This window comes from Podarcis tiliguerta (assembly GCF_965153285.1).
Source record: "Podarcis tiliguerta genome assembly, chromosome: 8".
In the NCBI taxonomy this organism is placed as follows: domain Eukaryota; kingdom Metazoa; phylum Chordata; class Lepidosauria; order Squamata; family Lacertidae; genus Podarcis; species Podarcis tiliguerta.
The window spans coordinates 19,681,276-19,698,425 of NC_139541.1; the positions used below are offsets into that span (position 1 = coordinate 19,681,276).

The 17,150-nt window shown below is 42.9% G+C and overlaps 1 protein-coding gene and 1 long non-coding RNA gene across 5 annotated transcripts in view; one reads left to right on the top strand and one right to left on the bottom strand.

Annotated features, from left to right (window-relative positions):
• The window catches only part of SKI (SKI proto-oncogene), a 148,385-nt gene that overhangs the window by 52,282 nt on the left and 78,953 nt on the right, over positions 1-17,150 (top strand). The gene's annotated exons all lie outside the window — the stretch shown is intronic.
• On the bottom strand, positions 13,296-15,463 carry LOC310684014. Its single transcript, XR_014514653.1, has 2 exons — positions 14,824-15,463; positions 13,296-13,795 (listed from the first exon to the last, which is right to left on the bottom strand). It is a non-coding gene; the product is annotated as an uncharacterized lncRNA (long non-coding RNA).

Sequence of the window (17,150 nt, forward strand, 5' to 3'; positions counted from 1 at the left end):
AGAATATTCTCTGCCCTATAATACTCCTTAATATCAGAATGCAGCATTTCTCTCGTATCTTAACAGTTTAATAAACTACCTGCGCAAAGCTGTCCCTCAGAAACTCAACAATTGCACCAGTGGTACCTCTGGTTATGTACTTAATTTGTTCCAGGGGTCTGTTCTTAACCTGAAACTGTTCTTAACCTGAAGCACCACTTTAGCTAAGGGGCCTCCTGCTGCAGCCGCGCCACTGCCGCACGATTTCTGTTCTCATCCTGAAGCAAAGTTCTTAACCCGAGGTACTATTTCTGGGTTAGCGGAGTCTGTAACCTGAAGCGTATGTAACCCAAGGTACCACTGTACTGGCTTCTTAGAATATTGCAAGGTGTGAGGAGGGTTGGGATTTTATAGATTTTGCCATTTTGATAATTCTCTTTGTTACCATTTTGGATCCTTGTCTTGCATCCTGCAAGGGCCAAATTCAGCCAGCAGGCCTCTATATCCAGCTCTCCCAAGCCACTTTCCCTCCCACTGCTCCCATCCCTCTGAACAGCTGCTGGTTGCCTCCCAGTCAAGGCAGCCATTTTTCTCAAATGTGTAGACACAAGGTGAGTGCCCAGGAGTAAACTTGGCATTGGGACCCCAACAGCTACAAGGGGGAAACACCAGCTGGCAGATAGGAACATTCTGAATATTTCAGGGAATCAAAAATTCTGTACTTTGTGTCAGATTCTGTGCTGGGTGTGTGAATTGACAAGAGTGACATTCTGTCCCACCCTTCTGCAAAACAACTTTTTGGGAATGCAGGAAGCTGCCTTATACTCAACAAAAACATTGGTCTGCCTAGCTCAGCATTGTTTACAGTGACTAGCAGCAGTTCTCCATGTTTTTTCAGAAAGAGGTCTCATTCAGCCCTACCTGGGACCTCCTGCGTGCAAAGCAGATGCTCTACCACTGTGCCACACTCACCAGCCTTCTTCATTTCCCCATATTACAGCTAGTCTGTTTTCATGCTTCAGTTACGTATTGTTTGGGGTTTTTTAAAATGCCCTATTCAGGGGAATTGTTCTCCCACACCCCTTTTACATTAGTGTAAGGACAAACCAACTTCTCAGGCAAAGATAACGTGTAAAGCTGGAATAAAATAACGAGGCTCAAGGTGTGATTGTTTTATTGCAGTTGCAACATGCAGTCAAACCCAGGTATATTGGCAATATGTATTTGGTAAATTGTTTTCCTTTGCAGATGCTGCATCTCCAGTGTAACAGTTCCATTCTGGAATGCAGCACTGCACATCTGGTCTGCATTACCGCAGAGCTCTGTCATAAACGCCCAGAGAGCTACCTTGGCTTTTTATGTTGAAATGTTTGTATTACACAAATACCCCGTTGCCAAGCAATCTTTATTAAAAGAGCCAGTTTATGCTCCCTGCATTATAATAGAGAGGTGGGGGGGGGTCTCAGAAGGTCATATATGTAACACATCTGCAGCTCAAGTTCCTAGTCTCCAAGGGTGTGAGCTGTAGCTGTACTGGACGAAAGGTGGAAGCCACTTTAGTCTTTGACTGAATTAAACTTTTAAAAATCCCATACCGTTTTTGATAGTTCTGGTTATTTTACTGGAAGGGGTGGGGTGTGAGGAAACACAATGTACAATATTTTAAAAATCAAAACAAATGTAAGCTTCTTAGAAATTGCAACTGTTGCCATTCTTCCAGACTAATTCTCCCACCAAGAAAGGGTTGCCATCTTTTCTTTTTACTATCTCTGATCCTTTATCTTTAACTGCATTATCATCATCATCATCTTGTGCTGTCTTGGAGAAAATAACTTCATCAGCTAAATGGGAACAGGACCCATAAAAACTTAGTAAACTCTACATCAAGAGGACTAGAAAATAACTGGGTTTGCTTGTTTAAGGGAAGGATTGTAGTTTAGTGGTAGATCATCTGCTTTGCAAGAATGCTCCAGGTTCAGTCCCTGACATCCCATGGTAGGGCTGGGAAGGTACTCCTGTTTGAAATCCCAGAGTGCTGCTGTCTATCATAATAGTGAATGATATGGACCAAGGGTCTGACTGTGTAGAAAGGAGATTGCTATATTCCTTTGTCTTTTTAAAGAGAGAAAAGTAAAGACACTAGGACTGCCAACCTATATCCTGTTATTGTCCCATTGTTCTCAGTAGGTTGGACCTACGGTTAGTCCTACTCTGAGAAGACACATAGAATTAATGTGCATGACTAACTTATGCCCATTAATTTCAATGAGTCTACTCTTGACTAGAACTTCATTTGCTATAACTCAGTGGGATTTTCTTATTGACCATTTAATAAGACCACCTTGGCCTAATTCCCCACAAAAAGGAGAGAAAGTAGCTACTATATATAGTGGGATATAGTCAATGTTTGTCCTCCTCAGAGTTAGACACACTGATGCTAAGGACAAACTTTGGTCCATTAATTTCAGTGGGTCCATTCTGAGATGATCTTAGCTGGATCTAGCCCATTGCTTGTTTGCTGTGGGGTTGATTTTTTTTTTAAAAAAAAACATAGTTTGGGATCATGGACCAGAACCTTTTGAACGAGCTCTGAAAAATTCACAGTTCTAAGCTGGTTTTCATTATGATGTTGACTTATCCCCTTAATGACATACTATGGCTTCACATTACGTGCAGACTAGGCCTGCACAAAATAGTGATTCATTTAGAATTCTGGAGGAAGCCATGATAGTTTCCTAAATGAGTATAAACTTATACAGGTTTGTAGTGCAGATACTCCCTGCTGCTTCTCCTCCCCCACTTCAGTGAGAGCCAAGGTAGAAATTTTGGGAGAACTAGCTTGTGTGCTTACATTATCAGTTCCTTAAGCCTAGAGATAAATATTTTGCTCTTTCAGCTGCTTTCTTCCCTTTTTAAAGTTAAGGGCGTTTCTCACACCACTGCAGAATCTTAGTAAGAGACATCAAAGCTTGTATGGCAGGAAAAGGAAGAAGGCTGGCTGGCTAAGCTTTTTTAGCATTGTGTCAGTCGCAACTGTCTATCGGAAACCACAAAAAAAGAAGCTGTGCCTTAATCTGTGTAGACCTGCAGTCACAACATGCCTTGTTCTTGTCCAAGAGGCCACTTCCTATCCAGCAGTATCCTTCTGTCCTCCCAAATGGCTCCTTCCTCTTTTCAACTTCACTGGTGCAGTTCTGCTTCCGCCCCGAAGCATGTTGCTCCTCTGCTGTGCAGTCGGGACTTTCAAGCTTGGCAGCTCCTTTGCTTGCAGAAGTGAGGTTCTCTTAGGTCACGGCGTAAAGTGCATTTGCATGGGTTTGGCAAGGTGGAGGGAACGCCAATGCATCAAACCCAGTTGGCAAGAGGCCCTCTGGACGCTGTTTTAATTAGAAGCACCGTGAAAACTCCCTTTTGTGGTTTCACTTCTCAGGGCCAGAGTTGTGGGAAATGTTTTCTCCATGTTCCAGCTGCCTTGGCTCTTTCAGGTGCATGTTCTGGCTCTTCAGATCCAGGTGAGCCTAGGTGGAGAAGGAACAAGCAAGATAGCTCAGCCTTCCAGGTGTACCTGCCTCTGCCTGTGTTCCAAAAGAGGGCATGGTTGGGTACGGAGCGTAGGTGCGGCCTAGATTTGGTACAAGAAGATATGTGTACTGAAATTCTCTGGCCTGTGGTTACAAAGCACATACACACACTTGCTAAGGAGTCAGGCAGACAAGGAAGCATAAGAACAGGCCAAAACCTGATATTCTCCTACATCCTGTTCTCAACAGTGGCCAACCAGAGCTCTGGTAGATCAGGTTACAGGCCCATCTAGTCCAGCACTCAATTCTCACAGTGGCCAACCAGATGCCTATGGGAAACCTGCAAGCAGGATCTTAGTGCAACAGCATTCTCCCCGCTTGTGATTCCCAGCAACTGGTATTCAGAGGCATTTGCTGTCTAACAGTGGAAGCAGAACATAGCAATCTTTGCTAGCAGCCAATATCTGCAGGGCCACAGTTTCACCACTGCCTGCTTTTGAAACATCCCTCACCCAGTGTGCTCACTGTCTACATTCCCATCACAAACAACAGAGGAAAATCAAATGAAGGCAGGTTAAAAACGGGGAACAATATGCCTTCAAAGGGGGGAGGGTGTTCCTGAGTAGTGTCACTTTGTTATTCTCACTGCTATTGGTCTAAAGTGCCCTAGTGCTTAGGAGGAGGAGGCAAGTCAAGCAGCAGCTGCTTCTTCGAACTCCAGTCACTACTTGCTCACTTGGAAAGGGCAGGCGAACAGGCAAGGAGGATTTAGGAGCCTCCGGAGGGCAGGCAGGGGGTTAGCTGTGGGCTCCAGTAGATGCCTGATGATGCCAGTCCCTGGTTCACCTTCTTGTGGTGAATTTTATTTCCTCTCCCTCTAACTCTTTCGACCATCTGCCCCCAATAGGCATACATTCCCCCCTTTCAGGCTCAGTTCTCCCACCCATTCCACTTCCACCACCCCCTCTCACTTATTAGTTCAGCTCCATTTTAAGCTTCTTCCTGGGAAGACTGCCAGAAGGTGCATGAGCAGACAGATATGCTTCTAAGACAGTAGATGGACTTTGCGATGAGATATTGTGTGTGTGTGTGTGTGTGTGTGTGTGTGTGGATTTGGAATGGTCAGGATCCAGGTTTCCAAGAGCCCACCTGCATCCTCAGTGCTGCATGGGAAATTGCTTTTGAGACTTGCTGCATAATCCTTTGTATACTTGGTTGCAAGTCTCACCATTTTCAACAAAGATTTGCTTCCTTAGTGTTTCAGGACTGCAGATAAAGAGGTACCATTGTGCCAGGAAGGTAAATAGTGTTTCCTTGCACTCTGGTACTCATCACCATTGCACCAGAAGTGGTTTAGTCATGCGGGCCACATAACCTGGAAAGCTGTCTGTGGACAAACGCCAGCTCCCTTGGCCTGAAGCGATATGAGTGCTGTACCCCATAGTCACCTTTGACTGGACTTAACCATCCAGGGGTACTTTACCTTTACCTTTTTTCACCTAGTTTGCATGTGTTTGTCTCATGAAGTTCTGTTTTGTAATTTGGGTTGTACAGATAAAATTAATTAAAATACATTTTATAAAAATAGATTAGTCTACTGACTTCCTTAAAAAAACACACACAAAGTGTGGCCAATGTGGCTACTGTAGGCAATAAGATTCTTCTCAAAGATTACAGTCTGTCAGTGGCATTTGTGGTGAAGAAGCACTATGTTATAGTTGCACCCTTAAAAACTGTGAGTATCTTTGTCTCATCCAGTGGGTTCCCTTTCTCTTTAAAACATAAAGAGGAAGTAGAGATGCCTACTGGGGTTATTTTTCTCACCACCCCATGCATGGCGACTAGGCTGAGCCCTGCTTCTCTCAGGGCTATTGATATTCAAAGTGCATGGCTCCATTTGAATGATCTGGGCCAAAAGACCCACTGATGGTTCTTCCTCACAAGAAAAAGACAAGCTGATTCCTGCTCTTCACAACATTGCACATTCTCTTTATTTTTCAAAACCAAGCCAGGTGACTTCCTGATTCCTTTCTGATGTTGGGCTTGAAGGTTGCTGTTATTCAAAACTTCTCCCCTTCTTCCTTTGCAAGACAACAGGCTATTGATGGTTTGAACTGGTCAAAAACCAAATCATCCCCTCTCCTGTGATACATAAAACTAAATGGTTGTATAGCCAGAAGGCTGTGTTGCACCTCCCTTTTCTCCTTATTATGTTGTTAATAAAACCTTGAAAGTGTGATACCTTCTCATTTCTCAGTACCACTGTCTTGCCACAGAGGGAATAATTCATTCATGCCTAGTGTTATCAGTGCTGATAATAAGATGAAAGCATAGGGTTTCCAGGACTGCTTTGTTTCAAAGCATGGCTATGACTGGTCTCCACAGTATGACGAAGCTCTTCCAAAACCTAGCTAATGAAATGATATCATTGTGGCACCCAAACTCAATTTTGTTAAATCCTTCTCCCCAATATGAACTGGTATGAATCTTCTTAGTGGCTGCCACATGATCCACATGTAGATGCATTTCTTTATGCTCTTGCTTTCCTTACATCCCTCAACTTTTAGTTTACAGTAAAATTGGGAGCTGAAATAAAGCAGAAACCATAGGTACATAGGAAACTGCCTTATAATTAGTCAAGCCACTGGTCCATCTAGCTCAGTATTGTCTGGAATGATTGGTAGCTGATCTCCAGAGTTTTAGGCAGGGGACATTCCCAGCTCTTCCTGAATATGCTGGAGTTTGAACCACACACCTTATGCATACAAAGCTGACGCTACCATTGAGCTACGTTGTGAGTTGTGGGTAATGTATGCTTTCTAATGCTGCAAAGAAAAATAATGTGAGTAGAGGAACGTTGCATTTATTATGCCACGAGATCTTGTGCAGCCTTACAGTAGTTTTTGAAATGTGGGACCGTCAACACCAGAATCATTGCTTGATTTGCTGCTGGAATTGTGCCGCATTAGGGGTGCATTTTAAAATACCTCAGTATGAAATAACATGCTTATAAAGTAGCGTGTGTGATAAGCATGCATAAGAAATACATAAAATCTGTGTGTGTTGTGGGGGGGACATGTTGACTGGAATTAAAAAGCAGAATGTGCTTTAAACCCATTCCCTGTGCAGACTGTTAAGGAGTATAAATTAAGAGCCAGGGAAGGAAGGAGTATAGCTTATCCAGTGGAGTTGCCTATCGGTGTTCATGTGCAGAATTAGGTCCCATTTCATATGAGTACAGATTGAAATGATACCAGTTTTTAGCCAGAGTCCAGTTGCTCACGACAGAGTCCCTGAGATAGCCTTTCAGCAGAGAACAAAGTGTTCATCCCTTGACGCATGTCCCAGAAACCTCAAAAAGAAAGAAAGGGGGTGGGGGACAAAATCCAGAATCCTTACTTGAGCACTACACTTTTCCATCTATTCCGCAGGGTGCTTCTATCACTCAAAACGTCCCTTCTGCCCATCAAATGCTCTCATCCTGCCCCGCCATTGTAAAACACCCCCAGAGTTCAAAAGGTCATAGCCTTTGCATGCCCTCCCCTACCTGCTTTTATTACTTTCCGTTGCCTTCTCATGACTTGGCATTTCATTACCATCAGCAGCTCTTGCCGAGGTATCAGACAGGTCAGGGATGGGCACTGTGTGTTTTCTCTCTCTTTTACAACATTCTCTGGTGTCTTTCTCAAGATCCCTTTATTTCTTCAGCGGCTGGACAGAGAGTATAAATAACTCCCCAACCTTTAACACGTTTGCTGGTTACTTAAGAGAGAGTGGCTTGTTTGCTTAAGTGCTTGACAACTAAGAAGATCCCCCCCCCCCTTTAAAAGAAAAGAAAAGAAAGAGGGAGGTGCACATCTCCTGAAACCTATTGTTGTGGGATTTTAAAAGTCTCTTGTCTCTAATAAAACAAAGGAGAGCGAAGGAGGGCACCAAGGGAAGAAGGGATTTTATCTCCTATCCAGCCAAAACCTTCCCAAAATGGGGTTCTTCACTATAAGCTGCTTCTCTTTCAAATATAATAAGAACAGTACAGAAGCAACATTAAAGCAGATTTGATTTTAAAATGTAGGTCAAACTGCAGCAACTCAGTTTGGGGTGTGTGCATGTGTGTGCACATATTATTATTACGTATTTTTAAATCTGCATAAAGTTTAAGTATTTAAATATATTTTTGGCCTGCTTCACATCATCAGTAGCCTGCTGGGTCCTAACAGAGCCGACAAGTGCAGTGGGGAAGCTCTCAGCTTTGTGCAGAAGGGCAGTCACAATTAAAATGGAACCACAATGGTTATGAATTCTAAGAAAAACACATAGCCAAAATTTATTTTAAATGATCCATGGGGGTGCCCTGAAAGAGGTTATGGCACCATAATGACTGGTGCACTCTTTCTTTTGCTTAGGCTTTTGTGAATCAACTCCCACGGCGTCAGTGGGCTGTAGTACCTTGTGCTGCAACAAATTTGTTGTTTTTACAGGTGCTGCAAGAGCTCCCATTGTTATTGTCATTTCAAACTGAAATGACTGCACTTCTGGAATTAAATGAGATTGAGATTTTATGCGTGTGTGAGAAAAAAGGAAAAGGGAGTCATGCCAGTTATGATTAAAAGTCAGGAGATTGACAAAAACAAAGAAAATGGCAGTATGATGCAAAACCATGGTTTTTCTATACTATGTATTGAAACTATACTGTACAGTGGTACCTCGGGTTACAGATGCTTCAGGTTACAGACGCTTCAGGTTACAGACTCCACTAACCCAGAAATAGTACCTCAGGTTAAGAACTTTGCTTCAGGATGGGAACAGAAATCGTGTGGCGGCGGTGCAGCGGCAGTGGGAGGCCCCATTAACTAAAGTGGTACCTCAGGTTAAGAACAGCTTCGGGTTAAGAACAGACCTCCAGAACAAATTAAGTTCTTAACCAGAGGTACCACTGTACTTTGTATTTTTCGTATTTTATTATTAGGCAGAGTTGGGGTTTCTTAATTGGTGGTTGTAAGCTGCTTTGTGGAAAAAAATTCTCAAAAAGCAGACTATGCATTTTTTAGCAAATAAAAAATGTTGCTTATTACAAACAAGTTTGACCAGTATATATTTATTTGTGTTTCGTTATATGAGTGCTAGCCATGATCCAGAGTTCATCATTTGTGTGTTTGATGCGAGAGACTACTGAAAGGAAAAGTTTGAGCAGCCTTATGCTAATTCCCTAACCTGCTTTTTTAAATTCAAAGAGTTTATTTTTAAAAAACAGTGCACATTTCAGGTGAACTGCTGAAAGGGAAATTCACAGAATAACTCTGGTGTGCAAGTAGATGCCATGCACACATGCGTATTGATCTTTGACTCCATTTAACTGAGTGCCAATAAACAGGTAGGGTCCAATGTTAGCCTTACTTAGAGTAGACCCACTAAAATTAATGGACCTAAGTAATGCCTATTAATTTTAATGGATGGTTTTCAGTGGGTTTGCTCTGAGTAGAACTGATAATGTATACAGCCACATACCTATGGCATTTGTGCTGCTTTTGTTGTTAAATCCTGGACAGTTTGCATAACTCAACATCTCTCTCTCTCTCTTTTCTTTTCTCTCCCCCTTCATCTCCATCTGGTCGTGGTGCCACCTGTCTCTTCCTGTGCTGAATGTTGTACAGGTAAGTAATGCCGTACTCCTTACTCAGCGTCTGCTGTGTTAATTTTGCTGCTACGTCTTTGATGAATGTGTCCCACTTCTTGACTTGGAATAATGTATTTCAGCCTCTGAGTGACCTTTGGAGGATGTGCTTGAGCAGTTTTGCTAAGTGGTAGATGAGGATGGTGTGACATCTCAAGAGGGACTAACTGGCAGCTTTGCCAGTCAGTACTGCTGCTTCCTTATGGATATGCGCTAAAAATCAAATGCTCACTAAGGCATCTGAATGCCACAGCAATATAATATATTTTGCCCCTTGTTGTCACTTTGTTCTGGTTTCTTATGAGCAAATCTTCAATATGCCTTGCTGCTTCTTTTTTAAATAGTAAAGGCAGTCAAGTATCTTTCAAATAGGCCAGTTGCATATTGTTCGAGTGCATGTGTGTTTGTAGTGGGGTGAGGTGCAGTTTGTTATGCAGTTTCCAGAACAATTCTCTCTCTCCCCCCCCACTTTACTCTGACCAATTTTTTTTTTAAATGGTGTGGCACATAGTTAATTTAGTTTGGCCTCCAGTTCTAAATATTTGCACTGAGGCAACACCAACATGGCACCCTATTTTTGTGAAGCTGCCCCAAGATTATAACCACTTGACCCTTGTGGGAAAACTTTCAGTGTTTGCAATGGTGTGAATGTTTAAAATACTGGTGGTCAGTGGAATGATAGCACAAGCACCCTGCTATGCCTCTGACTGTGACTGTGACTGGCGAGACAGAATCGAGCATTTGGAGATCTATGGAACAAGGGTACACACTCAGCATTCCTTACTGCTCCCTTTGCCCATTGAAAATGATAATTGAAATTTTACACCCACCCACACATACAAAATTATTTATTGTAACCCACTCGTGGTGCTTATGGTGTGACATAGAAACGTAATAAGTAAATAGAATACAATTGGGGAGGTGCACTACACATTTGGAATTGGGCGATAAATATTTCAGATGAGAGAGTTAAGAGAGATTGTGGCTTCCAGGATAAGTTTGTGTGAGAGAGTGGCCTTTCATAAGCAAGATAGTTATACACAATACTGTACTCCGAAATCCATGTTAGGTGCCCAGATACTCCTTTCCATAATATTACTTGTTTGGTCAGGGATGGGGAACCTGCAGCCCTTCTAGTGCTGTTTCCCTTGTGTTGCATTTTGTGGGAGGGACATGTCCATTTGTGCTCTGTGAAGCAGACATGAGGGGGAACCTCAGGCCCTCTAGATATTGTTGAGGACTCCAGACTCCTATCAGCAGTATCCATCATTGTAAGTGGTCATGGATGATGGGTATTGTAGCTCAGAAACAACTGGAGGAACACAGGCTCCCTGTTGCCTGTGCTGGAGCATAGGGACAAAATAACAGTGTTCACCACCACCAGAGAAATAGCATGAATGAGCGGTTAAATAGCCAGCCCACATGAAGCTGTTTTTCACACCTGTCTCCTAGTATCAGATCTGGCACCTTTTGCATAAAATCTCACACCCTTTACACAGATTACTGTGTCCCTCAGGCTTTCAAAGTGACAGACATTCCCGTTCTCGATGTCACTTGGGCAGTTAGATCCCCCTGTAAGCATTGTGACATTTTAGTTGGCTGTGCTGTCACCCCTTTGCTGCTTTTGGGGATGCCCTGCAACAGATCCCAGCCATTATTATTTTTAAAAGTGTTGTTTTCAATGTTCCATTGTTCTTGTTGTGAGATCAGAAGGGCTCAAACTATATAATTCAATTTTCAAGTATTATTATATGAAAGATGGGCATCAGTTTTATTATGCTTATTTTTGTGATGCGGACCTGTCAGAAGTTTTAATTCAGGTCCACACTGTAGTGCATCCACATCTGGAGGGCCACAGGTTCCTCAACCGTGATCTTAGAAGGATCAAGATACATTCAAGTGATGGGAAACATCACTCTCACTGTCAGTCAGAGCAGATAATTCTGGACTAGATGAATGAATGAATCCTCTTATAAGGCCGTTTCTTATGGAAATCTTTGGACCAGAGCTGGATATTGTGGTTTGTCAACATCTGGCAGGTCTACACAGTGGCTGCAGATGTGGCTGAGGAGAACTAGCTATTTGTCAGTTTGGTAAAGGGATGGGAGAAGTGTATAAACGATTAAATGAGATGAGGAGATTGCTTCCCAGCAAAGCCTGTTTTTGCTAATGAAGAAATAGCTGCTTATCAGTCAGAAGGAGGTCTTTGAAAGCTTGTTCAAGGGTTAAAGTTACAGGCTGGAGTGCTCTTTACAGTCCTCTTAAGCATAAGGACTCCTTTGGAATGTGTGAAAGAGGCAAGTGATGTTGAAGATAAGAATGAACTCTGAACTGCCTTACTATGCTGCAATCCAGTTTGTGCATTAATGTCCCACAACAGAAAGAGCAGAATAAATTTCCCACACACTTGCGCTCTTTTTTAAAAAAAAAAAAGTATGAGGAAATCGCTTGGTTATTAAGATCCTTGAGAATAAATGAATATTACACAGGCTTCTGAAGTGGAATAAAATAATTAAGTGGTGTTCTACAGTGGATAATAAATAATTAAGCCTGGCTCGTGTTTTAACTAGAAGGTGTGTTCAGACTAATTTAGTCAAATGTGACTGTTTTGAATAGTTATTTCATTTATTTACACCAGCGGAATGGTAGATAGATAGCGAAAGCTCTTTGTGCAAAGCATTTTGCATTGATGTAGCTAAATCAGTGCTAGTTATAAAGTATGTGCATTCTGACACCACATTATCAGGGAACAGTTTCAGGGAACTGGAGACTCAGAAATGAGGTGAAAAAGAGCAGTGCGCCAATTGGCACAGTGACAATCACTCAATGGGGTGGGCACTTTTGTGGGAGGCAAAATCCCCATTGCAACTACAACAGGGGTCAGTAAGGTTTATCTTGCTTGGGCTGGATCAGTCCCGCGGAGATCCCTCTGTGGGCCGGATCACGTGTGAGTGTGCGCGCCCATGGTTTTTGGCATCTGTGCGTGCGCAGACGCGATTTCCGGGACCATGGAAGTGAGTTCCTGTACCTCGCTGCAGTGGTTTAGCGCAGCGCAGCACATGAGCGTGCAACTCGATTCTGGGGCGGCTTGTGGGCCGGTCAAATGACCTCCGTGGACTGCTTCCGGCCCATGGGCCTTAGGTTGCTGACCCCTGAACTACAGTGTGCGATCTGACAAGTATGGGAAGAGGTATTTAGGCTGGGTTATGGGGGCAGGTCAACATCATCTTCCTTGGATGGGCATACACTAACAGATTCCCTACCCCTCCACCCATATACATGGCTGTATTCTGAAAGGTTGTTCAGGGTTTTATTAGCAAAACCAAGGGCCAGGGTAAGAAGCTAGGTAAGAGAAATTGTAAGCCGTTCCCATGTTTACGATGCTCCCAAAGCAGTCACCTAAGATACCGCTTGTGGAAAAGATCCATTTACCTACTGTGGACCCTTTTATTTCTCTCTTAGTGACCACCCACTTTTTGTGGGGAAGGGCCATGCAATTGTAAATGTCAGAGAGAAGCTTGCATGAACTTACCACTCACTTATTTGTACCACCAGCCCTCCAAAATGTGCCTGCCACATGCTTACAAGTTGCACCCCCTAAAACATAGTTATGCTCTGTTGTCATGGTAACCAGTTTTTTAAAAATGCTAATCTTACTTTGGTTGGTAATGCAGGGATATCAGGCACAATTAAAATAAAATAAAATAAAGGCGAGTGCTTGGTTTTATTCCTCGACCCATTCAAATGTTTGAATAGCTTATGAATGGTCTGAATTTTATGAGGTGTTTGAAGTGCAGCTTTTGTGTGTGCATGTAATACACAAGTTGGGAAGGTAAGTGTGCAAATTCTACTTCCCAATTTATGTATTTTGTAATGAAGAACCCACCACCACCACCCACCCTCACCCTCTTGAGCCACACTTCAGACACTAAGTTGTGCACGTGATTTTCTGCAAAGATAATCTCAGAGGAGAAGTGGGAGGAAGTAATGTTTAAAATGGAGCCAAAGTTTCTTTTCTGTTGCAAGTTATTTAATTTAGCACCACAGCCTGCAATCTTGCAGCTCCCTTCTGGTATAACCCTTTTTCTTCAAGGTGTCTGGGCAGTGACAGTGATGTATAAATGTCAAGGAAAGCTGTTCTTTTATTTCCGCACTTGCATCAATATGATGCCAACTCAAATAAGGACAGGGGGTGCAAATTGTTAAGCTACTGCTGCCTGGAAGGTGATGACTTCTCCTAGTGTTGCAGCACCATATGTTTGGATGACCCTAGTGCACACATGTTCCCATTGTCCAGGGCCCACTGGTAAATTGCAGATAGTGGGATTCTAATTTAGCAAAACATGCAAATCTTTGAAAACGTGGCGAGGTTTTTAGGACTAAATTACTGCACTAAGTGCCAAGACCTCAGCACCACAAAGGGTCTTACATATAACATAGTTATGGAACCTGATTTCTGCTCCACGTTGTCAAGTCCTCGGGGACAGAGATGACAATCTGTGTTGGAACCTTTGATAGGTCAAGGGAGGAGTTTGCCATAGAGGAGAGTTCTGTGGACCACTGCTTAGCTTGAACGGACCATTCCAACTCCCTGTTCCAGTACTCATGGAGGTAGGATATCTGTCTGTGAATCACCAATACAAGTAGGCACTGTGACAGAACAATTAACATGCCACTGAGAATCCCCCCCCCAAGTAAAATAGAGCAAAACAGAGCCCTTTTAATTTTAACGCCCCAGTAATATTGTTAATCTCTTATGCAGCATGTTAAAAACCCCTGGAATCATCATCCTTTCCAAGAAGAAAACCCCAGAACGCCTCTCCCTCTGTGTGTGTATCCAATTAGCAAACTGAGCCTGGCACCCAGAATCTTCTTCATTGACAATAGAGCAAGCACAGCTATCGAAGAAGTTTTATCACCCACTAGTGTATGCAGACCCATAAAAAATTGCAGTCCCTGAAACAGGGGCCAAGGCACAGTAGGCTTGGTTGGAGGGATTCAAGGAGGGGGCAAGGGTCACAGGTCAGGACCTTTCTACAGGATGAACAGAAGCGGCTTTGACTCGTTAGTGAAATGACCGTAATGGATGATGGGCTTAAAAACAAGGTCTCTTGGGAGGGTAGAGAAGGCAAGAAACATAGAATCCCAAAGTGCCAGTATTTTAAGAAACACCCCCCCCTTTTTTCTGTCTTTTTCCATAAATAATGCTGATGTCCCAAGATTCACATGCATATGTGGTGTTGTGGACAGACAGAGTGTAGGGTTTGTAGTGTTCATGATTAACCACAAATAATTATTTTTTCCGCTTAAAATGACCCCAAGGCAGCTTTATAGAAAAAAATAGGCTCAAGTCACTCTGTCAACCCCAGAACAAATTGAGGGCCATTTCACATGATCATCTTTGAAGTAGAAGCAGGGAGCATTTTCCTTTGGGTATTCACATGTTAAAACAGTCCTGTGAAATGACCCTTTGTGATAAAACTGCTAGCCTGGGGTGAGGGTGGAGAAAGGCTTGAGGGAAGGTTTTGTGTGTGTTTCTTTTTCTTTTAAATAATGTGTAATAACTTTTGTGTTATAAATACAGTTTTGCACTTTCTTTTTAGAATAAACTTTTACTTTCTCTGTGAATAAACAACATATTGTGCTGATCACCTCAATAAATGCTGTATTGAATTCACCCTGCTCTTTTCTGAGTTAGTTTGAAGAACAATACATGCACATATTATAGGTTCCACAGAATCTCTGGTCTGCCACAGCCTAAGATGCAGGGAAATAATGTTACACAGGAATGGCAAAAAAGTATAAGAGGGTTGTGCGTTTTTTCTAGCCGCTAATACTGGAAATCTTGTTGCTAGTCAGCTAAAATACCCAGAGCACAGAGAGCTAGTCACATGTGAGTGTTTTATTACCATAGAATTAGCTACCTTTTTAAAAAAATAAATAGGCACTGCACTCCTTCTCTCTTTTTAATTTGTTCAAAGCCATACAAGGCCTTTTCAGCTTACCCGCTGAGTGTACATTTTGCTGTCTGTACCACAGCTGCCTGGTCATAGAAGGGAACCTTGAGAAAGGAGACTGTGTAGAGTTCTTTTCAAGGTTGCTTAATGATGTATTTCAAATACTAATGTGAAAAGGTGGTGGTGGGGAAAGTGAGAATGAACAGCACTTAGGATGGGCCACCCACCCCCATATGGTTGGGGAGAGGAGAATCGGTAAAAAGTGAGGTTTCAAATGCCACCCACAGCTGAGTCTCTCTGACCCCAGAAGGAAATATATAACACCACCTTCTTCTTCTTCTTCTTCTTCTTCTTCTTCTTCTTCTTCTTCTTCTTCTCTTCTCTATCTCTGTTTTTGTTTTTGTTTTTTGCCTGTAGCTGTTTCATTGTGGAGGAGGGAGGTAAAGTAGAAGTGAATTTAGAGAACCTGGTGATCATTCCTCTGCCCTTTCCCATGAGAATGGTATTACAGTATAAGAAGCAGGAGAGGAAGCAGGGGAGGGGGGAGAGGGAGGGAGGGAGAATAAATATGAATGATAAGAGATGGGTTGAAAGTGTTGCCTGATGGGCAGCACCCTTTCAGGTTTCTATATCTCTCTGAGCTTGCATTAATTTTTAATCACTTCCTCCAGTTGGTATGTAACAATCATCTTTAGGTTGACTTTGTGCACTGGCTCCTGCGTTTGCTGGGTTTTTGTTTTTTGCCTGCAAGCTGAGTAGGGCTGGGTCTCTAAAATTAAAATGGGATGAGACATGACCTTAACTTTTGGGTGAGATCCTGGCCTTGTGACACCAGTGTAAAAACAGATACCTTTTGCTTGGCTGGTCTCTCCCCAACCCCCCTACCCCCCTTCACAAAACACCAGCTCCAGCCTCCTTGTGCTTCTAAGATTAATTTTCACATCTGGGCTGCAGATGTAAAGGCGAGGATCCATTGTGGATAATTATGGAGTTGACGTCCTCTTCTCAAGCAGCTGCTGGCATTTTTATACATGGCGTGTCTGTTGCAGTTTCACCCGTAGGTTTAGGGGATTTGATTTGTACATCATCTCTCTAAGTCACATAAATATTTGGGAGGATGTGTAATGTACCTAGCCTCTGTTTTTGTTTTTGAACCATCTAGTCCAGCATGGATCAGGCCAAAAGCCCATGTAATCCAGCATTCTGCTGTCGCAGTGGCCAATCAGATTCCCCAATAGAAGCCTTCAAACAGGACCTGAGTGTGACATCGCTCTCCCTACTTGTGACTCTTAGCAACTGGCTTTCAGAGGCATACTGCATACATACATACATACATACATACATACAGTGGAGGTATCACACACAATCTTGGCTAGTAGCCATTGATAGCCTTATTCCCTGTTAAATTGCCTAAAAGCCATTCAAGTTGGTGGCCATCACTACGTTTTCTCGTAGCAAATTCCATGCTTTAATGATGCATGATGCAGTGTGTGGAAGTACTTCCTCTTTTCTACCCTGAGTCTCCCACCATTCAGTTTAGCTGGATTTCCCCCAATGTTTGTTAGCAGGGAGAAACAAAACAGCCCAGATTGGTTTGTTCACAGTAAACCATTAACTACGGTTTATAGCAGTGGTGTCCAAACTGTTTTCAAAGAGGGCCAGATTGGATGAAGTGAAGGGCCAAGAGGGCCAACCAAAGTTGTTGAGCTTTTTGGGGGGATTGAAGTTGTTGAGATCTTTTTAGGATTTTACCCCAGGAAATAAACTGCCACAGGGGCCGGATTAAACCGACCGTCAGGCCGGATTAGGCCCCCGAAATGGACTTTGGACATGCCTGGTTTATAGTGATGTGGGAATTAGGCCACTGTCAAAACAAACTCCTTGCTGCCTTTAGAAATGTACAATGCAACTGTTCTTGTGTTTAGACTGTCAGGTGTCCTGCAAGGTTGAATTTAGGATAGTTTTTATGATTCAGGGATGTTGGCTGGCAAATGTAGGGAAACCACTTGATCTGTCAGAATA